Below are 24902 nucleotides of genomic sequence, written 5' to 3' on the forward strand. Positions count from 1 at the left end.
TTTCAAGTTTGATTGCGTTAAATCCTTTGTCGAAACAAATACTTTTTGTGACTTTAGCGCTAAATATGGACTTGACTCTGAGATAGTAGCTTCATTGTGTGAATCATTTTCTGCTCATATTGATCTCCCTAAAGAGAAGTGGTTTAAATATCATCCTCCCTTAGAAGTCAATGTAGTTAAACCCAATCCAGTTGAAGAGAAAGTCATTGCTTATAATGATCCTATTGTTCCTAGTGCTTACATTGAGAAACCACCTTTCCCTTTTAGGATAAAGGATCATTCGAAAGTTTCAACTGTGATACGTAGGGGATACATTAGAACACCTACACCCCCTGAGAAAATTAGAGTTGAACATAGCATTGCTATCATCAATGATCTCCTATCCGACGATGTTGAGGGCCATGATATTCACTTCTGTGAAGATGCTGCTAGAATTGCTAAACCTCATGCTAGAGACAAACATAGGCCTGTTGTTGGCACGCCTGTTGTTTCTGTTAAGATATGAGATCATTGTTATCATGGTTTATGTGACGTGGGTGCTAGTGTTAGTGCAATACCTCAATCTCTATATGATGAAATTAAAGATGAGATTGCACCTGTTGAGATGGAACCTATTGATGTCACTATTCAGCTTGCCAATAGAGATACTATTTGCCCTTTGGGAATTGTTAGAGATGTTGAAGTCTTGTGTGGTAAAACGAAGTATCCTGCTGATTTCCTCGTTCTTGCTACCACACAAGATAGCTTTTGTCCCATCATATTTGGCAGACCTTTCCTCAATACTATCAATGCTCATATTGACTGTGAGACGCAAACTGTCACTGTTGGCTTTGAAGGTGTGTCACATGAGTTCAATTTCTCCAAGTTTGGTAGACAACCCCATGAAAAGGAGTTTCCTAGTAAGGATGAAATTATTGCCCTATCTTCTATTGCCGTGTCTCCTACTAATCCTTTAGAGCAATACTTGATTGAGCATGAAAATGATATGCATATGGATGAAAGGGATGAGATAGATAGAGTTATCTTTGAACAATATCCTATCCTTAAGAATAATTTGAGTGTTAAATTGCTTGGAGAACCACCCCCACCAAAGGGTGATCCTGTGTTCGAGCTTAAACAGTTGCCAGATACTCTTAAATATGCTTATCTTGATGAAAAGGAGATATATCCTGTTATTATTAGTGCTAGCCTCTCAGAGCATGAAGAAAAGAAGTTACTAAAAGCTCCGAGGAAGCACCGTGCTGCTATCGGATATACTCTTGATGATCTTAAGGGCATTAGTCCCACTCTATGCCAGCACAAGATTAAAACCGATCCTGATTCCAAACGAGTTGCCGATCATCAACGGAGATTAAATCCTAAGATGAAAGTGGTAGTAAGAAAAGAAATACTAAAGCTCCTGGAAGCAGGTATTATCTATCATGTTTCTCATAGTGATTGGGTGAGTCCGGTGCATTGCGTCCCTAAGAAGGGAGTTATTACCGTTGTCCCTAGTGATAAGGATGAATTGATCCCATAGAGGATTATTACTGGCTATAGGATGGTGATCGATTTTAGCAAATTGAATAAAGCCACTAGGAAAGATCATTACCCTTTGCCTTTTATCGACCAAATGCTAGAAAGACTGTCTAAACACACACACACTTCTGCTTTCTAGATGGTTATTCTAGTTTCTCCCAAATACCAGTTGCACAATCTGATCAGGAGAAAACCACTTTCACCTGCCATTTCGGTACCTTTGCTTACGGACGTATGCCTTTTGGCTTATGTAATGCACCTGCCACCTTTCAAAGATGTATGATGGCTATATTCTCTGACGTTTGTGAAAAGATTGTTGAGGTTTTCATGGATGACTTCTCCGTTTACGGGTCTTCTTTTGATGATTGCCTTGCAACCTTGATCGAGTTTTGCAGAGATGTAAAGATACCAATCTTGTCTTGAATTGGGAGAAGTGCTACTTTATGGTTAATGAAGGCATCGTCTTAGGACATAAAATTTCTGAAAGAGGTATTGAAGTCGATAAGCCTAAGGTTGATGCGATCGAAAAAATGCCATGCCCCACAGATATCAAAGGTATAAGAACTTTCCTTGGTCATGCTGGTTTCTATAGAAGGTTCATTAAAGACTTCTCTAAGATTTCTAGGCCTCTTACCAATCTCTTGCAAAAGGATATTCCTTTTGTTTTTGACGACGATTGTGAGGAAGCCTTCGAAATACTTAAGAAGGCCTTGATAACTGCGCCTATTGTTCAACCACCTGATTGGAACTTACCTTTTGAAATCATGTGTGATGCTAGTGATTATGCTGTTGGTGCTGTTTTAGGACAAAGAGTTGCTAAGAAGTTGAATGTTATTCACTATGCTAGTAAAACTCTAGACACTGCCTAAAGAAACTATGCTACTACTGAAAAGGAATTTTTAGCAGTCGTGTTTGCATGTGAAAAGTTCAGATCTTACATAGTTGATTCCAAAGTCACTATTCACACTGATCACGCTTCTATTAAGTACCTCAAGGAGAAGAAAGACGCTAAACCTAGACTTATCAGATGGGTTCTCTTGCTACAAGAATTTGATTTGCATGTTGTTGACGGGAAGGGTGTTGAGAACCCCGTAGCAGATAACTTGTCTAGGTTGGAGAATGTCCTTGATGACCCACAACCTATTGATGATAGCTTTCCTGATGAGCAATTGAATGTCATCAATACTTCACGTAGTGCACCGTGGTATGCTGATTATGCAAATTATATCGTTGCCAAATATATACCACCTAGTTTCACATACCAACAAAAGAAGAAATTCTTCTTTGATTTGAGACATTACTTTTGGAATGATCCTCACCTTTATAAGGAAGGAGTAGATGGTGTTATTAGATGTAGTGTGCATGTACATGAACAGGGACAGATCCTACAGAAGTGTCACTCTGAGGCTTACGGAGGACACCATGCGGGAGATAGAACTGCACACAAGGTATTGCAATCAGCTTTCTATTGGCCCATGATACGTCCATTTTGCATCATGCTTTCATGTTGATATTTATTGCTCTATGGGCTGTTATATTACTTTGTGGTACCATATTTATGCCATTTCTCTCTTATTTTGCAAGGTTTATTTGAAGAGGGAGAATTCAGGCAACTGGAATTCTGGACTGGAAAAGGAGCAAATCTTAGTCCACTATTCTGCACATGTCCAAATGCCCTGAAAAGTTATGTGGAATTTTTTGGGATTTTATAAAAAATACTAGGCGAAAGAAGTACCAGAGGGGAGCTACCAGGGCGCCACAAGCCTGGTAGCCGCCACCCCTGGTGGCGGCTAGCAAGCTTGTGGGCTCCCTGTCGGCCCACTGGCCCCCTCTTTTTCAATATGAAGGGTTTCGTTCCAGAAAAAATCAATCGGGAGCTTTTTCATGGTTTCGCCGCCGCCACGAGGCGGAACTTGAGCAGATCCAATCTAGAGCTCCGGCAGGACAATCCTGCCGGGGAAACTTCCCTCTTGGAGGGGGAAATTGTCACCATCGTCATCACCAACACTCCTCTCATCGGAGGGGAGGCATCTTCATCAACATCTTCATCAGCACCATCTCCTCTCAAGTCCCTAGTTCATCTCTTGTAACCAATCTCCGTCTCGCGACTCCGATTGGTACTTGTAAGGTTACTAGTAGTGTTGATTACTCTTTGTAGTTGATGCTAGTTGGATTACTTGGTGGAAGAGTTTATGTTCAGATCTTTGATGCTATTCATTACACCTCTGATCATGATTATGATTATGCTTTGTGAGTAGTTACGTTTGTTCCTGAGGACATGGGATAAGTCATGCTGATAATAGTCATGTGAATTTGATATTCGTTCGGTATTTTGATATGATGTATGTTGTCTTTTCCTCTAGTGGTGTTATGTGAACGTCGACTACATAAGACTTCATCATATTTATGCCTACAGGAAGGCATTGGGGAGTAGTAAGTAGATGATGGGTTGCTGGAGTGACAGAAGCTTAAATCCCAGTCTATGCGTTGCTTCGTAAGGGGCTGATTTGGATCCACTAGTTTAATGCTATGGTTAGACGTTGTCTTAATTCTTCTTTCGTAGTTGTGGATGCTTGCGAGAGGGGTTAATCATAAGTGGGATGCTTGTCCAAGTAAGGGCAGTACCCAAGCGCCGGTCCACCCACATATCAAACTATCAAAGTAACGAACGCGAATCACATGAACATGATGAAACTAGCATGACAGAAATTCCCGTGTGTCCTCGGGCGCGTTTTTCCTCCTATAAAGACTTTGTTCAGGCTTGTCCCTTGCTGCAAAAGGGATTGGGCCACTTGCTGCACCATTTCTACTACTTGTTACTTGTTACTTTTCACTTGTTACGTTTCACCTCGCTACACCATCACTTGTTACCGCTACTTTCAGTGCTTGCAGTTATTACCTTGTTGAAAACCGTTTATCAGAGCCTTATGCTCCTCGTTGGGTTCGACACTCTTACTTATTGAAAGGACTATGATTGATCCCCTATAATTGTGGGTCATCAAGACTCTTTTCTGGCGCCGTTGCCGGGGAGTGAAGTGCCTTTGGTAAGTGGAAATTGGTAAGGAAACATTTATATACTCTGCTGAAATTTATTGTCACTTGTCACTATGGAAACTGCTCCTTTGAGGAGTTTGTTCGGGGTATCTTCACCGCGAACAGAAGCACGAGGAATTGTTCCTCGACCTGAGGTACCTACTGAAAATATCTTTTATGAAATTCCTTCGGGTATGCTTGAGAAACTGCTGGCTAATCTTTTTACACGAGATGGATCTTCACATCCAGACTTGCATCTGATCTATGTAGATGAAGTTTGTGGTTTATTTAAGCTTGCAGGTTTGCCCGAGGATGAGGTAAAGAAGAAAGTATTTCCTTTATCTTTGAAGGATAAGGCGTTGACATGGTATAGGCTATGTGATGATACTGGATCATGGGACTACAATCGGTTGAAATTGGAATTTCATCAAAAGTTCTATCCTATGCATTTAGTACATCGTGATCGGAACTTTATTTATAACTTTTGGCCTCGTGACAGGGAAAGCATAGCTCAAGCTTGGGGAGGCTTAAATCAATTCTATATTCTTGCCCCAATCATGAGCTCTCGAGAGAAATAATCACTCAGAACTTTTATGCTCGGCTTTCTCATGAAGATCGTACCATGCTTGACACTTCTTGTACCGGTTCTTTTATGAAGAAGGATATTGACCACAAGTGGAATTTATTGGAAAGAATCAAACGTAACTCTGCAGATTGGGAGCTGGAGGAAGGTAAGGAATCAGGTATGAATTTCCAGTTTGATTGCGTTAAATCCTTTGTTGAGACAAACACTTCTAGACATTTTAGCGCTAAGTATGGACTTGACTCTGAGATAGTAGCTTCTCTATGTGAATCTTTTGCTGCTCATGTTGATCTTCCCAAAGAGAAGTGGTTTAAGTATCATCCTCCTGTAGAAAGCAACATAGTCAAAACCAATCTAGTTGAGGAGAAAGTCATTGCTTTTAGTGATCCTGTTGTTCCTTGTGCCTACGCTGAGAAACCACCATACCCTGCTAGGATAAAGGATTATTCTAAAGCTCCAACTATGATACGTAGGGGTTACATTAGACCACTTGCACCCCCTGAGGAGATTAGAGTTGAACCTAGTGTTGCTATTATCAAAGATCTCTTAGCCGAAAACGTAGACGGGCATGTTATTAAATTCTGTGAGGACTTTGCTAGAATTGCTAAACCTCACGCGGAAGACAAATACGGACCTGTAGTTGGCCTGCCCGTTGTTTCTGTCAAGATAGGAGATCACTGTTACCATGGTTTATGTGGTATGGGAGCTAGTGTTAGTGCAATACCCTGTTCTCTATATGATGAAATCAAAGATGATATTGCACCTGCTGAGTTAGAACCCATTGATGTCACCATTACGCTAGCTAATAGAGATACTATCTGCCCTCTGGGAATTGTGAGAGACGTAGAAGTCCTGTGTGGTAAGACGAAGTATCCTACTGATTTCCTCGTCCTTGGTACTGCACAAGATAGCTTTTGTCCCATCATATTCGGTAGACCCTTTCTCAACACTATCAATGCTCTCACTGATTGCATTAAGCAGATTGTCACAGTTAGTTTCGAGGGTGTGTCTCATGAATTTAACTTCTCCAAGTTTGGAAGACAACCCCATGAAAAAGAGTCATCTGGTAGGGATGAAATCATTGCTCTTGCCTCTATTGTTGTACCTCCTACAGATCCTTTAGAGCAATATCTGCTTGAGCATGAAAATGATATGCATATGGAGGAGAGAGATGAGATAGATAAAATTGTCTTAGAACAATATCCTATTCTCAAGAATAATCTGCATGTTGAACTGCTTGGGGATCCTCCCCCACCAAAGGGTGATCCTGTGTTCAAGCTTAAACAGTTGCTTGATACTCTTAAGTATGCCTATCTTGATGAGAAGGAGATATATCCTGTTATTATTAGTGCTCTCCTCTGAGAGCACGAAGAGAAGAAGTTACTAAAAACTCTGAGGAAGCACCGTGCTGCTATTGGATATAATCTTGATGATCTTAAGGGTATTAGTCCCACTCTATGTCAGCACAAGATTAAAACCGATCCTGATTTTAAACCAGTTGTTGATCATCAAAGGAGATTAAATCCTAAGATGAAAGATGTCGTTAGAAAATAAATATTAAAGCTTCTGGAAGCAGGAATCATTTATCCTGTTGCTCATAGTGATTGGGTAAGTCCGGTACATTGCGTACCTAAGAAGGGAGGTATCACCGTCGCTCCTAATGATAAGGATGAACTAATCCCACAGAGGATTATTACTGGCTACAGGATGGTGATAGACTTCCGGAAACTGAACAAGGCAACCAGGAAAGATCATTACCCTTTGTTGTTTATCGACCAAATGCTAGAAAGGCTATCCAAACACACACACTTCTACTTTCTAGACAGTTATTCAGGTTTCTCGCAAATACCTGTTGTACAATCTGATCATGAGAAAACCACTTTCATCTGCCCCTTCAGTACCTTTGCTTATAGACGTATGCCTTTTGGCTTATGCAATGCACCTGCCACCTTTCAAAGATGTATGATGGCTATATTCTCTAACTTTTGTGAAAAGATTGTCGACGTTTTCATGGATGAATTCTCCGTTTACGGGTCTTCCTTTGATGATAGCCTCAGCAACCTTGATCGACTCTTACAGAGATGCGAAGATACCAACCTCGTCTTGAATTGGGAGAAGTGCCACTTTATGGTTAATGAAGGTATCGTCTTAGGACACAAAATCTATGAAAGAGGCATTGAAGTTGATAAGGCTAAGGTTGATGCAATTGAGAAAATGCCTTGCGCCACAGATATCAGAGGTATACGAAGTTTCCTAGGTCATGTTGGTTTCTATAGAAGGTTCATTAAAGATTTCTCTAAGATTTCTAGGCCTCTTACCAACCTCTTGCAGAAGGATATTCCTTTTGTTTTTGATGAGGAATGTGAGGAAGCTTTTGAAATACTTAAGAAGGCTTTGATAACCGCACCTATTGTTCAACCACCTGAGTGGAACTTGCCCTTTGAAATCATGTGCGACGCTAGTGATTATGCTGTTGGTGTTGTTCTAGGACAAAGAGTTGACAAGAAGTTGAATGTTATTCACTACGCTAGTAAAACTCTAAACAGTTCCCAAGGAAACTATGCCACTACGGAAAAGGAGTTTTTAGCAGCCATGTTTGCATGTGAAAAGTTCAGATCTTATATAGTTGAATCCAAAGTCACTATTCACTCTGATCATGCTTCTATTAAGTACCTTATGGAGAAGAAGGACGCTAAGCCTAGGCTGATCAGATGGGTTCTACTGCTACAGGAATTTGATTTGCACGTCGTTGATCGAAAGGGTGTTGATAACCCTGTAGCAGATAACTTGTCTAGGCTAGAGAATGTCCTTGATGACCCACGACCTATTGATGACAACTTTCCTGATGAGCAATTGAATGTCATCCGCACTTCACATAGTGCACCGTGGTATGCTGATTACACAAATTATATCGTAGCCAAATACATACCACCTAGTTTCACCTATCAGCAAAAGAAGAAATTCTTCTTTGATTTGAGACACTACTTTTGGGATGATCCTCACCTTTATAAGGAAGGAGTAGATGGTGTTATTAGACGTTGTGTGCCTGAACATGAACTGGGACAGATCTTGCAGAAGTGTCATTTCGAAGCCTACGGAGGACACCACGCTGGAGATAGAGCTGCTCATATGGTATTGCAATCAGGTTTGTATTGGCCCACTCTCTTCAAGGATGCCCGTAAGTTTGTCTTGTCCAGTGACGAATGCCAAAGAATAGGGAACATCAGTAAGCGTCAGGAAATGCCTATGAACTATTCACTTGTCATTGAACCATTTGATGTCTGGGGCTTTGATTATATGGGACCCTTCCCGAGTTCCAATGGGTACACTCACATCTTAGTTGCTGTCGATTACGTCACTGAGTGGGTAGAAGCTATCCCCACTAAAAATGATGATCACCACACCTCTATTAAGATGCTTAAAGAAGTCATTTTCCCAAGATTTGGAGTCCCTAGATATCTGATGACTGATGGCGGTTCACACTTCATTCATGGTGTTTTCCGCAAGATGCTCGCTAAGTATGATGTCAACCATAGAGTTGCATCTCCTTATCATCCTCAGTCTAGTGGTCAAGTGGAGTTGAGTAATAGGGAGATCAAATTGATCCTACAAAAGACTGTCAATAGATCTCGAAAGAATTGGTCTAGTAAACTTGACGATGCAATATGGGCTTATAGGACTTCCTATAAGAATCCCATGGGCATGTCGTCGTATAAAATGGTTTACGGTAAGGCCTGTCATTTACCTCTTGAGCTGGAACACAAAGCTTATTGGGCAATCAAAGAGCTCAACTTCGATTTCAAACTTGCCGGTGAGAAGCGGTTGTTTGATATCAGTTCATTAGATGAATGGAGGGCCCAGGCATATGAGAATGCCAAGTTTTTCAAGGAAAAGGTTAAGAGATGGCACGACAAACGAATACACAAATGAGAGTTCAATGTAGGTGATTATGTCCTGCTATACAATTCTCATTTGAGATTCTTCACAGGCAAGCTTCTCTCTAAATGGGAAGGTCCTTACTTTATCGAGGAAGTATGTCGTTCCGGTGCCATCAAAATCAATAACACGCAAGGAAATTTTCCTAGAGTGGTAAATGGGCAAAGAATCAAGCATTATATCTCCGGTACTCCCATAAATGTTGAGACCAATATCATCAATGTCATAACTCCAGAGGAGTACATAAGGGATGTTTATCAGCCTGTTTCAGACCCTGAAAACGAAGAGGTATATGTTTCGGTAAGAAATTGGACTCCGATGCTTTTCCAATAGGAAATTTCCTCTGTTTTGGAATTTTTGGAAAATTAGAAAAATAAAAAGCAGTCCGAAGAGCGCACGAGGCGGCCACAAGCTTGGAAGCCGCCACATACCCCCCTGGTGGCGGCTAGGGGGCTTGTGGGCACCTCGTGTGCCTCCCGGACTTCGTTTCCTTGCGGAGCACTCCTTCTGGTCCAGAAAAAATCATTATATATTCGCCCGAAGGTTTTGATCTCCGTATCGCACCGTTTTCCTCTGTTTTTGTTTCGAGCCTGTTGTCTGCCGCAGATCTAGGTCAAGATGTCTTCTCAGGATTCAGAGGGGGGGAGCTATGTGGTTGACTACCTTGCTAACCCCAAGGTCTATGGGGACTTGGAACCATATGGCTGGACCACTGACGAGGAAGAGGACTATGAGCCCAAGGGGAAGGAACAAACGAGTTCCGATGAAGAGGAGGCTCCTCTACCTCAGCCTGGACGCACTCACGTGGAGTTCAAGAAGTCAAGCCTCCCTGACCAAAGGAAGAAGCCTAAGACCTTGTTTATCCCTTCTCGTTTCTTGCAGGAGCGTAAGCAGGAACTTTGCCATAGAGTGTTGAAGCTTGAGGAGGAAAATGACGATTTGAGGGAGCAAAACTTTTTGCTCAAGTGGAAATTAGACAGGCTCAAGACCGCTTCAACAACACCACCACCATCACCACCAAAGGAAGACAACTAAGCATTGGTATGGGCAATCCCCTTGGCTTCTGCCAAGCTTGTGGGAGTTTCCCTGGTATCGTATCACCTTTATATCTTTTGGTTTTACCTTTGTTTTAGTTCTTTCCTTTTCAGTTTTTATTTCTTCTCTTAGAGGAATAAGTCTTTAGTGTTTAGTTTGAGTCTTTTGCTTTTGTCTCTCCCCCAATGTATTCGAGCTTGCGAGCTATATAATAAAGAGTATCTTAGTCAAGGGCTTTGCTTTGTGCCATGATCAAAAGTATGAAAAGAATGATAGCATGAAAGATCATGAGATGATCTTATGGAAAGTGATAGTTTCACATATGACAAGTATGATGATTGAAACTTGTTGAGAATAAATCAACATAGACCTCGGTCATTGTTGCAATTAATAAGAAGTAATAAGGAAAGAGAGGTTCACATATAAATATATCATCTTAGACACTTTTTACAATTGTGAGCACTCACCAAACTATTACATGCTTAGGAGTAGATGTGGGACAAGGAAGACAACATAATGAATTGTGTTTGCTTGGTTCCAAACAATGTTATATGATTAGAGATCCCTTAGCATGTGACGATCGCTTCCACCAAGTAGAGATTACTTGTGCATCCATAAACCTTCAACCCAGTTTTGCCATGAGAGTCCACCATACCTACCTATGGATTGAATAAGATTCTTCAAGTAAGTTGTCATCGGTGCAAGCAATAAAAATTGCTCTCTAATATGTATGATCTATTAGTGTGTGGAAAATAAGCTTTGTACGAACCTGTGATGAGGAAGACATAAAAGCGACAGACTGCATAATAAAGTTCTTTATCACAGGAGGCAATATAAAGTGACGTTCCTCCGCACTAAGAGGACACGCATTCAAACCTCAAAAGCGCATGACAACCTCTGCTTCCCTCTGCGAAGGGCCTATCTTGTACCTTTACTTTTTGCCCTTGTAAGAGTCATGGTGATCTTCACCAATTCCCTATTTTTGCCTCTGTCTTGGCTACCGTCAGATGCTTGGGAAAGATCTATATTCATATATCAACTTGGAGTTGAGTACTTATGCTTTATTATTGTTGACTTTACCCTTGAGGTAAATCATTGGGAGCCCCTATCTTCCTCTATGTCCAGCTGAAACTTTTACACCATGAGTACCACGTGAGTTGTAACAATTGTGTAAAACAAAAGAGATGATTGAGTATGTGGGTTTGCCTTACAAGCTCTTATTTGACTCTTTCTGATGTTATGATAAATTGCAATTGCTTCAATGACTTTGGACTGTTGTTGGTTACTTCTCGGTAAGGTTTTTTGCTTCATACTTTGCTTTGTGAAGGAATTGTTACTTTCCCATAAGAATCTTTATGATGTATTGCTGTTCTATGTGTGATCATGATGCCCTCATGTCCGTATTATGTTTTATCGACACCTTCCTCCCTAAACATGTGGACATGTTTATGGAACTTGATTTTTGCTTGAGGACAAGCGAGGTCTAAGCTTGGGGGAGTTGAAACGTCCATTTTGCATCATGCTTTCATGTTGATATTATTGCTTTATGGGTTGTTATATTACTTTGTGGTACCATATTTATGCCTTTTCTATCTTATTTTGCAAGGTTTATTTGAAGAGGGAGAATTCAGGCAGCTGGAATTCTGGACTGGAAAAGGAGCAAATTTTAGTCCACTATTCTGCACATCTCCAAATGCCGTGAAAAGTTATGTGTAATTTTTTGAGATTTTATAAAAAATACTGGGCGAAAGAAGTACCAGAGGGGAGCTACCAGGGCGCCACAAGCCTGGGAGCCGCCACCCCCTGGTGGCGGCTAGCAAGCTTGTGGGCTCCCTGACGGCCCACTGGCCCCCCTCTTTTGCTATATGAAGGGTTTTGTTCCAGAAAAAATTAATAGGGAGCTTTTTCGTGGTTTCGCCGACGCCACGAGGAGGAACTTGAGCAGATCCAATCTAGAGCTCCGGCAGGACGATCCTGCCGGGGAAACTTCCCTCCCGGAGGGGGAAATCGTCGCCATCGTCATCACCAACACTCCTCTCGTCGGAGGGGAGGCATCTTCATCAACATCTTCATCAGCACCATCTCCTCTCCAATCCCTAGTTCATCTGTTGTAACCAATCTCTGTCTCGCGACTCCGATTGGTACTTGTAAGGTTACTAGTAATGTTGATTACTCTTTGTAGTTGATGCTAGTTGGATTACTTGGTGGAAGAGTTTATGTTCAGATCCTTGATGCTATTCATTACACCTCTGATCATGATTATGATTATGCTTTGTGAGTAGTTACTTTTGTTCCTGAGGACATGGGATAAGTCATGCTGATAATAGTCATGTGAATTTGATATTCGTTCGGTATTTTGATATGTTGTATGTTGTCTTTTCCTCTAGTGGTGTTATGTGAACGTCGACTACATAACACTTCACCATATTTGGGCCTAGAGGAAGGATTTGGGGAGTAGTAAGTAGATGATGGGTTGCTGGAGTGACAGAAGCTTAAACCCCAGTCTATGCGTTGCTTCGTAAGGGGCTGATTTGGATCCACTAGTTTAATGCTATGGTTAGACGTTGTCTTAATTCTTCTTTCATAGTTGCAGATGCTTGCGAGAGGGGTTAATCATAAGTGGGATGCTTGTCCAAGTAAGGGCAGTACCCAAGCGCCGGTCCACCCACATATCAAACTATCAAAGTAACGAACGTGAATCACATGAACATGATGAAACTAGCATGACAGAAATTCCCGTGTGTCCTCGGCATCGTTTTTCCTCCTATAAAGACTTTGTTCAGGCTTGTCCCTTGCTGCAAAAGGGATTGGGCCACTTGTTGCACCATTGCTACTACTTGTTACTTGTTACTTTTCACTTGTTACGTTTCACCTCGCTACACCATCACTTGTTACCGCTACTTTCAGTGCTTGCAGTTATTACCTTGCTGAAAACCGTTTATCAGAGCCTTCTGCTCCTCGTTGGGTTCGACACTCTTACTTATCGAAAGGACTACGATTGATCCCCTATACTTGTGGGTCATCAGCCCACTCTCTTCAAGGATGCCCGTAAGTTTGTCTTGTCTTGTGATGAATGTCAAAGAATAGGTAATATCAGTAAACGTCAGGAAATGCCTATGAACTATTCACTTGTCATTGAACCATTTGATGTTTGGGGCTTTGATTATATGGGACCTTTTCCAAAATACAACGGGTATACTCATATCCTAGTTGCTATTGATTATGTTACTAAGTGGGTAGAAGCTATCCCAACTAGTAGTGCTGATCACAACACCTCTATCAGGATGCTTAAAGAAGTTATTTTCCCTAGATTTGGAGTCCCTAGATATCTGATGACTGATGGTGGTTCACATTTCATTCATGGTGCTTTCCGTAAAACGCTTGCTAAGTATGATGTCAACCATAGAATTGCATCCCCCTATCATCCTCAGTCCAGCGGTCAAGTAGAGCTAAGTAATAGAGAGATTAAACTAATTCTGCAAAAGACTGTCAATAGGTCTAGAAAGAATTGGTCTAAGAAGCTCGATGATGCACTGTGGGCTTATAGAACTGCCTATAAGAATCCCATGGGCATGTCTCCGTACAAAATGGTTTATGGTAAAGCATGCCATTTACCTCTTGAGCTAGAGCATAAGGCTTATTGGGCAATCAAAGAGCTCAACTTTGATTTCAAACTTGCTGGTGAGAAGAGGTTATTTGATATTAGCTCGCTTGATGAATGGAGAGCTCAGGCATATGAAAATGCCAAGTTGTTCAAAGAAAAGGTTAATAGGTGGCATGATAAAAGGATACAAAAATGTGAGTTCAATGTAGGTGATTATGTCTTGCTATATAATTATTGTTTAAGATTTTTTGCAGGCAAGCATCTCTCTAAATGGGAAGGTCCCTACATTGTTGAGGAAGTATATCGTTCTGGTGCCATCAAGATCAACAACACGGAAGGTAATTTTCCGAGAGTGGTAAATGGGAAAAGAATCAAGCATTATATCTCAGGTACTCCCATAAATGTTGAAAGCTATATTATAAATACCATAACTCCGGAGGAGTACATAAGGGATATTTATCAACCTATTTCAGACTCCGAAAATGAAGAGGTATGTGAGTCGGTAAGTAAACAGACTCCAAAACTTTTCCAGTAGGAAATTTTCTCTGTTTTGGAATTTTTAGAAAAATAGAAAAAAATTAAAGCAGTCCAGAAAGCGCACGAGGAGGCGACAAGCCTCCCAGGCGCGGGCCACCCCCTGGCCGCACCTGGGGGGCTTGTGACCACCTCGTGTGCCTCCCGGACTCCGTTTTCTTGCGGAGTACTCCTTCTGGTCGGAAAAAAATCATTATATATTCTCCCGAAAGGTCTGACCCTCGTGTCACACAAATTTCCTTTGTTTTCGTTTCGAGTTTGTTTCTGTTGCAGATCTAGATCGCTATGGCGTCCCCAAAAGCTCCGAAGGACAAGATCTTCGAGAAGGTCATCAATCCCTACCTCGCGGGAGTGCTGCAACACCCTCAATCTATCGAGATTCATGAGGGGGTGTTGCACATCCGTGATGTTCAGGGGCCCAAGAAGACCGAAAGCGTGGAGGCGAGGCTCGAAGCAATGGAGCAGCAAGTCTTCTAGTGCCAAGGGATGGTGGAACGAGGACTCAACGCCAACCACATGATGATCACAGAGTTCACCAACAAGCACAAGATCGATGCCAATGACATCGAGAAGCACCTCTCCAGGCTCTATGACAGAATTGATCACCTCCAAGCCCAGATCTATGACCTGCAGAACCAAAACTGCGAGTATGAGTATAGATTTAAATCAATACGGTTGGCTGCAGATTTGAGGATTCCGGAGACTCGATCATCTTTCCAGGATGGAGCACATATGCCTTGGAAGACGGAGGATCAAACCCAGGTTGCAACAACTCCACCACCATCACCTCTAAAGGAAGACAACTAAGCACGGGTATGGGCAATCCCCTTGGCTTGTGCCAAGCTTGGGGGAGTTGTCCCGGTATCGTATCACCATCACATCTTTTGCCTTTACCTTCTCTTATTTCGATCCTTTTTGGTTTTATCTTTCTCTAGTAGAATAAAGTTCTTAGTGTTTTAGGATTGAGTTTTGCTTTGTGTCACCCCCGATGTATTCGAGTTCGTGAGTCTTATAATAAAGAGTGTTTTAGTTACGGGCATTGCTTCATGCCATGATCTAAAGAAAAGAATGATAAAAGAACAAAAGCATGAATGATCATGTAATGATCTTATGGGAAGTGGTGGCTCCACATATAAAAAGAATGTTGATTGAAACTTGTTGTGGGTGGACAAACGTAGACCTTGGTCATTGTTGCAATTAATAGGAAGTAATAAAGAAAGAGAGGTTCACATATAAATATATCATCTTGGACACCATCTATGATTGTGAACACTCACTAAACTATTGCATGCTTAGAAGTAGATGTTGGACAAGGAAGACAATATAATGAATTATGTTTGCTTGGTTCCGAACAATGTTATATGACTAGAGATCCCTTAGCTTGTGACGATTGCTTCCACCTCATATCAGCCAAAACTTCCGCACTAAGTAGAGATACTACTTGTGCATCCATAAACCTTCAACCCAGTTTTGCCATGAGAGTCCACCATACCTACCTATGGATTGAATAAGATCCCTCAAGTAAGTTGTCATTGGTGCAAGCAATAAAAATTGCTCCCTAAATATGTATGACCTATTAGTGTGTGGAAAATAAGCTTTGTACGAACCTGTGATGAGGAAGACATAAAAGCGAAAGACTGCATAATAAATTTCTTTATCACAGGAGGCAATATAAAACGTTCCTTCACACTAAGAGGTCACACATCCAAACCCCAAAAGTGCATGACAACCTCTGCTTCCCTCTGCGAAGGGCCTATCTTGTACCTTTACTTTTTGCCTTTAAAAGAGTCATGGTGATCAACACCAATTTCTTATCTCGCCTTTATCTTGGCTAACGACATATGCTAGGGAAAGATCTATATTCATATGTCAACTTGGAAGTAAGTATTCATGAATTATTATTGTTGACATTACCCTTGAGGTAAATAGTTGGAAGGCGAAACTATAAGCCCCTATCTTTCTCTGTGTCCGACTGAAACTTTGATCTCATGAGTACCACGTGAGTTGTAGCAATTGTAGAAGACGAAAGGATGATTGAGTATGTGGATTTGCTTTACAAGCTCTTATTTGACTCTTTCCGATGTTATGATAAATTGCAATTGCTTCAATGACTAAAGGCTATTGGTTGTTAATTCTCAATAAGGTTCTTGATCCATACTTTACTTTGTGAAGGAATTATCATTTTAGCATAAGTGATTATATGATGATATTGTTGTTCTAACTATGATCATGATGCGTGCATGTCCGTATTTTTTTTGTCGACACCTCTCTCTCTAAACATGTGGGCATATTTATTGATCTCGGTTTCCCCTTGAGGACAAGCGAAGTCTAAGCTTGGGGGAGTTGATACGTCCATTTTGCATCATGCTTTTATGTTGATATTTATCACTTTATGGGCTGTTATTACACTTCACGATACAATAGTTATGCATTTTCTCTCTTATTTTGCAAGGTTTACATGAAGAGGGAGAATGCCGGCAGCTGGAATTCTGGCTTGAAAAAGGAGCAAGTTTGAGATAACTATTCTGCGCAACTCCAAAAGCTATGAAAATCAACGAGGAATTATTTTGGAATTTATAAAATATACTGGGCGGAAGAAGTACCAGAGGGGACCCACCAGGAGGCCACAAGCCTGCTAGGCGCGGCCTACCCCCCTGGTCGCGCCTAGGGGCCTTGTAGGCTCCCTGTAGGCCCTCTGGCTCCCCTCTTTTGCTATAAGGAGGGTTTCGTTGCAAAAAAAATCAGGAGGAGGCTTTCGGGAGTAATCGTCGCCGCCACGAGGCAGAACTTGAGCAGAACCAATCTAGAGCTCCGGCAGGGTCGTCCTGTCGGGGAAACTTCCCTCTTGGAGGGGGAAATCCTCGCCATCGTCATCACCAACGCTCCTCTCATCGGAGGGGACTCATCACCATCAACATCTTCATCAGCACCATCTCATCTCCAAACCCTAGTTCATCTCTTTTAACCAATCTCCGTCTCGCGACTCCGATTGGTACTTGTAAGGTTGCTAATAGTGTTAATTACTCTTTGTAGTTGATGCTAGTTGGATTACTCGGTGGAAGATTATATGTTAAGAACCTTGATGCTATTCAATACCTCTCTGGTCATGAATATTATTATGCTTTGTGAGTAGTCACTTTTGTTCCTGAGGACATCGGATAAGTCATGCTATAAGTACTCGTGTGAATTTGGTATTCGTTCGATATTTTGATGCGTTGTATGTTGTTTTTCCTCTAGTGGTGTTATGTGAACATCGACTACATAACACTTCACCATTATTTTGGCCTAGAGGAAGGCATTGGGAAATAGTAAGTATATGATAGGTTGCCAGAGTGACAGAAGCTTAAACCCTAGTTTTTGTGTTGCTTCGTAAGGGGCTGATTTGGATCCACTAGTTTAATGCTGTGGTTAGAATTTGTCTTAATTCTTCTTTCATAGTTGTGGATGTTTGCGAGAGGGGTTAATCATAAATGGGAGGCTTGTCCAAGTAAGGGCAGCACCCAAGCACTGATCCACCCACATATCAAACTATCAAAGTAGCGAACGCGAATCATATGAACATGATGAAAACTAGCTTGACAGAAATTCCCGTGTGTCCTCGGGAGCGCTTTACCTCCTATAAGAGTTTGTCCAGGTTTGTCCCTCGCTACAAAAGGGATTGGGCCACTTTGCTGCACCGTTGTTACTTATGTTACTTGCTACTTGTTGTGAATCATCTTACCACTCAACTATCTGTTTCCGATAATTTCAGTGCTTGCAGAGATTACCTTGCTGAAAACCACTTGTCAGATCCTTCTGCTCCTCGTTGGGTTCGACACTCTTACTTATCGAAAGGACTATGATAGATCCCCTACACTTGTGGGTCATCAGTGCCCAGTGTGAGTTGCTATATTTTCCTTCACTGAAAATCAATATTAGATGAAGTCTAAATGCCACAATACTTTTTGGAGATTTTTTTGGACCACAAGGAAACTTGAGGGACAAGGATGCCAGCCAGGGGAGGGTCAGGCGGCCCACTAGGCACCAGGGCGCGGCCTAGTGGGTAGTGGGGTCCTCGGGCACCTCCTCCACCGAATGTGATCCCTATAAATACCCCCAATATTCCAGAAACACTAGAAGAGAAGACAAAAAATCATTTCAGCCGCCGCAAGTTCCAGAAGCCACAAAATACAATCTAGAGCCCGTTCCAAAGAGGAACGTGGTCACGGAGGGGTTCATCATCCTCATTGGTGCTCCTTCGATGATGCGTGGGTAGTTCATATCAGACCTACGGGTCCATAGGCAGTAGCTAGATATATTTCTCTCTTGTTTTGCTTCTCAATACAATGGTCTCTTGGAGATCTCTTTGATGTAATTCTATGTTTTGCGATGTGTTTGTTCAGATCCGATGAATTGTGATTTTATCATAAGATCTAAGAAATTATATCCATTCTTGATTATTATAGCCTCGTAATTCTTCTCCGATATTTGTGTTTTGTCTAGACAACTTGATCTTTTATCTTGCAATGGCAAGAGGTGCTTTGTGATGGGTTCGATCTTGCGGTGTTCAATCTCAGTGACACAAAGAGACATGAAACGCATGTATTGTTTCTATTAAGGATAAAGCGATGGGGTCTATTCCTACATGAATAGATCTTGTCTACATCATGTCATCATTCTCAAAGCATTACTCTATTTCTCTATGAACTTCATACACTAGATGCATGTTGGATAGCGGTCGATGTGTGGAGTAATAGAAGTAGATGCACGCCGAAGTCGGTCTACTGGTCTTGATGTGATGACTATATACATTATCATTGTCTTGGATATCGTCATAGTTATTCTCTCTTCTATCAATTGCCGAACAGTAATTTGTCTACCCATCGTTTGCTATTTTCTCGAGAGAAGCCACTAGTGAAACATACGACTCCCGGGTCTATTTTACATCATATATTTGCAACCTCTATTTTTCTATCTGCGTTTCCATTGTATTTTCTCTTTTATTTTCAGATCTATATTATCAAAGACCCAAAAATACATTGTTGTATTTTATTTACCATCACTTTATTTGCATCTATCCATCTATCCTTTTACCATTCTACTTTTCCCATGAGGGATTGGCAACCCTTACACGCATTGTGTTGCGAGGATTTGTTATTTGTGTGCAGGTACCGCTTACATGGTCTTCTGGGTCTTCCTACTCGATTGATACCTTGGTTTCATAACTGAGGGAAATACCTACCGTTGTTGTGCTACATCAGCCTTTATGCTTGGAGGGAAACCAACACAATCGGCGGGGGGTCAAGATTTCTAGTGTCGTTGCCGGGGAAGATCAAGTCAAGATCTATGAGGTTCCTACACATAAACTCTCATCTCCTTGAAATTACATTATTTTCCATTTGCCTCTCATTTTCCTCTCCCCCACTTCACAAAATTTGCCTTTTCATTTGCCTTTTTTTCGTTTGTCGTTTTCTTGTCGGATCTCTTGTTTGTTTGCATTCTTGTTTGCGTACTCACGATGACTCAAGGAAACACTAAGGTCAGTGATTTTTCCAATACCAATAATAATGATTTTATTAGCACTCCGAATGCTCCTCCCACCACTAGTGCGGAGTATTATGATATTAATGACGCTTTGTTGAATCTTGTTATGAAGGAGCAATTTTCCGGTACTCCTAATGAGGATGCCATGTCCCATCTAAACAATTCCGTAGAATTGTGTGATGTGCAAAAGAAGAAAGATGTGGACAATGATATTGTTAATTTTAAATTATTTTCGTTCTCTTTGCGCGACCGTGCTAAAATTTGGTTTTCTTCTTTTCCACGAAATAGTATCAATTCTTGGAAAAAGTGCAAAGATGCTTTTATAACAAAGTATTTTCCTCCGCGAAAATTATTTATTAGAAATCAGATTATGAATTTTAAACAAAGCATGTTGCCCAGTCTTGGTAAACGATGAAATTGGTGATAAGAAATTTCCCAACTCATGGTTTGAATTTGTGGATGATCTTACAAAAAAAATATGCGGGGTTGAATTTTGTGTGTAGAAATCTTTTAGATTCCACCGCGGATGGTACTTTTATGGAAATTACTTTGGGTGATGCTACTAAATTTCTTGTTATATTATGGCTAAATATTTACAATGGCATACTGAAAGAGCTCCTACTAGTAAAAATGTTAATTCTATTGAAGAAATTGATGCTTTGAGTGATAAAGTTGATGCTCTTATGAAATTAGTTGCTAGTAAACATGCTCCTGTTGATCCTAATGTTGTTCCTTTGCCTAATTTGATTGAGAAAAACAATGATCCCGTAGATGTGAATTTTGTCTCGTGAAACAACATCAATAATAATGCTTATAGGAACAATTTTAATCCTAGGCCGTATCCTGGAAGTTCTTCAAATGATTATGGTAATTCTCATAATAATAATGCTAGGATGCCATCTGATCTTGAGAATAATATTAAATAATTTATCAATGCGTAAAAAGCTTTCAATACTATGATAGAAAAAAAGTTGAATAAGATTGATGATATGTCTAGAAGCATTGATAGAATTTCGCAAAATGTAGAAAATCTCAAGAATAAAATATTTCCTAAGGTTGATATGAATGAATAAATTCAAAATTTATATGTTTCTATATATGAAAGTAAGAAAATAACCGCTATGGTTAGAGCTAAAAGAGAATTTCTAGAAAGAGCATTTCCCGATTGCTTTCATAAAAAATGATGAAGAGATTAAAATGTTTGTTGTTTCGTCTATTTATTCCTTGTGTAGTCATGTTAAAATTAATGGTGAGGGAACTTAAGAAGGTTCAACTTTTGCTATAAGGCGTTCCCATGATTTGGAGGGTGAAAATCTTATTGAAAATTTTGATAAAAGTGGGATTGATGAGGTCAAAACTTTAGTTAGTGATGTACCCACTATTTCAGACCACAAAGACTTTAATTTTGATAGTTGCTCTTTCATTGAGTGTATTTCTATGCTGCAATCTATGATAAATTTACCCAATGCCTATGAACAAAATAAATCTTTTACTAAACATATCTCGGATGTGGTACTAAAATCTTTGGAAGAAAAGTTAGAACTAGAGGTTTCAATTCCTATAAAATTATATGATGAATGGGAACCCACCATTAAAATCAAGATTAAAAAATTTGAGTGCTATGATTTATGTGATTTGGGTGCTAGTGTTTCCACAATTTCGAAATCTCTTTGTGATGTGCTTGGTCTTACAAATATTGAAGAATGTTCTCTCATTTTTGTACTTGGCGGATTCTACTATTAAAAAGCCTATGTGAAGTATTAATTATGTTATAATTCTTTCAAATAGAAATTATGTGCCCATAGATTTTTTTGTTCTTGATATTGATTGAAATCCATCTTGTCCAATAATTGTTGGTTGACCGTTTTTGCGTACTATAGGGGCCGTGATTGATATGAAAGAAGGGAATATAATATTTAAGTTTCCACTAAGAAAGGGTATGGAACAATTCCCTAGAACTAAGATTAAATTACCATATGAATCAATCATGAGGGCAAACTATGTATTAATCACTAAGGATGACAATACTTGAAATCTATGCTTTATGCCTAGCTAGGGGCGTAAAACGATAGCGCTTGTTGGGAGGCAACCCAATGAATAAAATTTATTTTTCACTTTTGCTTTCTGTTCTTGATAGTTTGCATAATTATGGTACTATTATGATTGTGTGTTTTATGTTTGAATTAGTATTTTTTACAAGTAAAGCCTTTAGGGTCATGTGGGGTAATAGTTGCTTTTATCTTGTTGGAAAACATAAACTTTTGCCTCTAGTAGCAGAAATTCTAAATATCACCGAAACGTCAAAAGTGTGTGAATGTTTTACACAAGATTGATATACAAATTCCCTATGTTGTCCTAATTTTTCATAAATTTTGGAGTTACATAAGTATGAGTACAGTTTGAGTCTTTACAAATTCTTTTGTTTTTGAAATACTATTTTTTTTCTTTGCTATGTGTGCTTATTTCGATGATTCTATGGTTTGTATCGGGGCGTATAAACCATTGTAAAGTTAGAATACATTAGGTATAATGCAAAAACAAAATTGGAATAGGTTTTCAATAGTACCTAAAGTAAAGTTTGGTTTTTTTATACTAACGGATTTCACGAAAGTTTTGTTGAGTTTTGTGGGATTGAAGTTTTCAAGTTTTAGTTGTGATCACGATGGATGAAGGAATAAGGAGTGGTAAAATCCTAAGCTTGGGGATTCCCCATGGCACCCCAAGGTAATATCCAAAGAGTACCAAGCAACTAAGCTTGGGCATGCCCGGGAAGGCATCCCCTCTTTCTTCTAACAATCATCGATAATTTTACTTGGAGATATATTTTCATTCATCACATATCATGAGTTTTTCTTGGAGCATCTTGTATTATATGAGTTTTTTCTTGATTTGCTGGTTAGTTTTTCATAATAAACCTTGCTGGACACACCCATTTGAGAGAGCCAAATTATGTTATGATTTGTTAGAATCGCTCTTTATGCTTTACTTTAAAAAATTAGAGCCATGGAATTGCTCTAGTGCTTCATTATATCTTTTTGAGCACAGTGGTGCTGTTATTTTGAAGAAATTTGCTCTCTTGCTTCACTTAGATTATTTTGAGAGTTAGTAGAAAATTTGAAAGATGTTGGAAATATTCCCTAGAGGCAATAATAAATTAGTTATTATTATATTTCCTTGTTCATAATAATCGTTTATTATCCATGCTAGAATTGTATTGATTGGAAACTCAAATACATGTGTGGATACATAGACAACACACTGTCCCTAGTGAGCCTCTAGTTGACTAGTTCATTGATCAAAGATGGTCAAGGTTTCCTGGCCATAGACAAGTGTTGTCACTTGATAACGGGATCACATCATTAGGAGAATCATGTGATGGACAAGACCCAAATTATATACGTAGCATATTGATCGTGTTATTTTATTGCTATTGTTTTCTGCGTGTCAAGTATTTGTTCCTATGACCATGAGATCATATAACTCACTGGCACCGGAGGAATACCTTGTGTACATCAAACGTCGCAATGTAACTGGATGACTATAAAGGTGTTCTACAGGTATCTCCGAAGGTGTCCGTTGAGTTAGTATGGATCAAGGCTGGGATTTGTCACTCCATATGACGGAGAGGTATCTCGGGGCCCACTTGGTAATACAACATCACACACAAGACTTGCAAGCAATGTGACTAAGTGTAAGTCACTGGATCTTGTATTACGGAACGAGTAAAGAGACTTGCCGGTAACGAGATTGAAATAGGTATGCGGATACCGGCGATCGAATCTCAGGCAAGTAACATACCGAAGGACAAAGGGAATGACATACAGGATTGCGTGAATCCTTGACACTGAGGTTCAACCGATAAGTTATTCGGAGGATATGTAGGATCCAATATGGGCATCCAGGTCCCGCTATTGGATATTGACCGGGGACTACCTCGGGGCATGTCTACATAGTTCTCAAACCCGCAGGGTCTGCACACTTAAGGTTCGGCGATGTTTTAGTATAGTTGAGTTATATGTGTGGTTACAGAATGTTGTCCGGAGTCCGGGATGAGATCACGGACGTCACGAGGGTTTCCGGAATGGTCCGGAGATGAAGATTGATATATAGGATGACCTCATTTGGTTACCGGAAAGTTTTTGGGCATTACCGGGAATGTACCAAGAGTGACGAATGGGTTCCGGATGTTCACCGGGAGGGGGCCAACCCACCCGGGGGAGCCTATAGGCCCTAGGGGTGGCGCACCAGCCCTTAGTGGGCTGGTGGGGCAGCCCAAAAGGGCCCTATGCGCCAAGGATAGAAAATCAAAGAGAAAAAAAGGGAGGTGGGAAGGAAGGGAAGGACTCCACCTTCCTATCCTAGTTGGACTAGGATTGGAGGTGGACTCCTCCACCTCCTAGCCGGCGCACCATAGGGGGCCTTGGCCCTCAAGGCAAGCCTTCCCTCCCCTCCTCCTATATATAGTGGAGTTTTAGGGCTGATTTGAGACAACTTTTTCCACGGCAGCCCGACCACAAACACCACGATTTTTCCTCTAGATCGTATTTCTGCGGAGCTCGGGCGGAGCCCTGCAGGAGTAGATCCTTCACCACCACCGGAGCACCGTCACGCTGCCGGAGAACTCATCTACTTCTCTGTCTTGCTTGCTGGATCAAGAAGGCCGAGATCATCGTCAAGTTATACGTGTGTTGAACACGGAGGTGCCATCCGTTCTGCACTAGATCGGAGCGGATCGTGGGACGGATCGCGGGACGGTTCGTGGGACGGTTCGCGGGGCGGATCGAGGGACGTGAGGACATTCCACTACATCAACCGCGTTTCTTAACGCTTCCTGTTGTGCGATCTACAAGGGTACGTAGATCCAAATCTCCTCTCATAGATGGACATCACTGATGTCAAATGTGCTTCCCTTGCAACGATGCCAAGAATAGTCGTGTCGACGGCACCAGGAATCCTGCAGCTGTGGCTACGCCTTAAAGGACTTCCTAGGCAAGTATGCAAAGGATTTCCCCCGTGGCCTTGGAGCCTTGCGTTGGTGTTCCCTCGAAGCTGAAAGGGTGATTTAGCACAGCGGTGGTAAGTATTTCCCTCAGTTTGAGAACCAATGTATCAATCCAGTGGAGGAGTATCTCAAGA

This window comes from Hordeum vulgare, chromosome 3H, assembly GCF_904849725.1.
Source record: "Hordeum vulgare subsp. vulgare chromosome 3H, MorexV3_pseudomolecules_assembly, whole genome shotgun sequence".
NCBI classification, from domain to species: Eukaryota; Viridiplantae; Streptophyta; class Magnoliopsida; order Poales; family Poaceae; genus Hordeum; species Hordeum vulgare.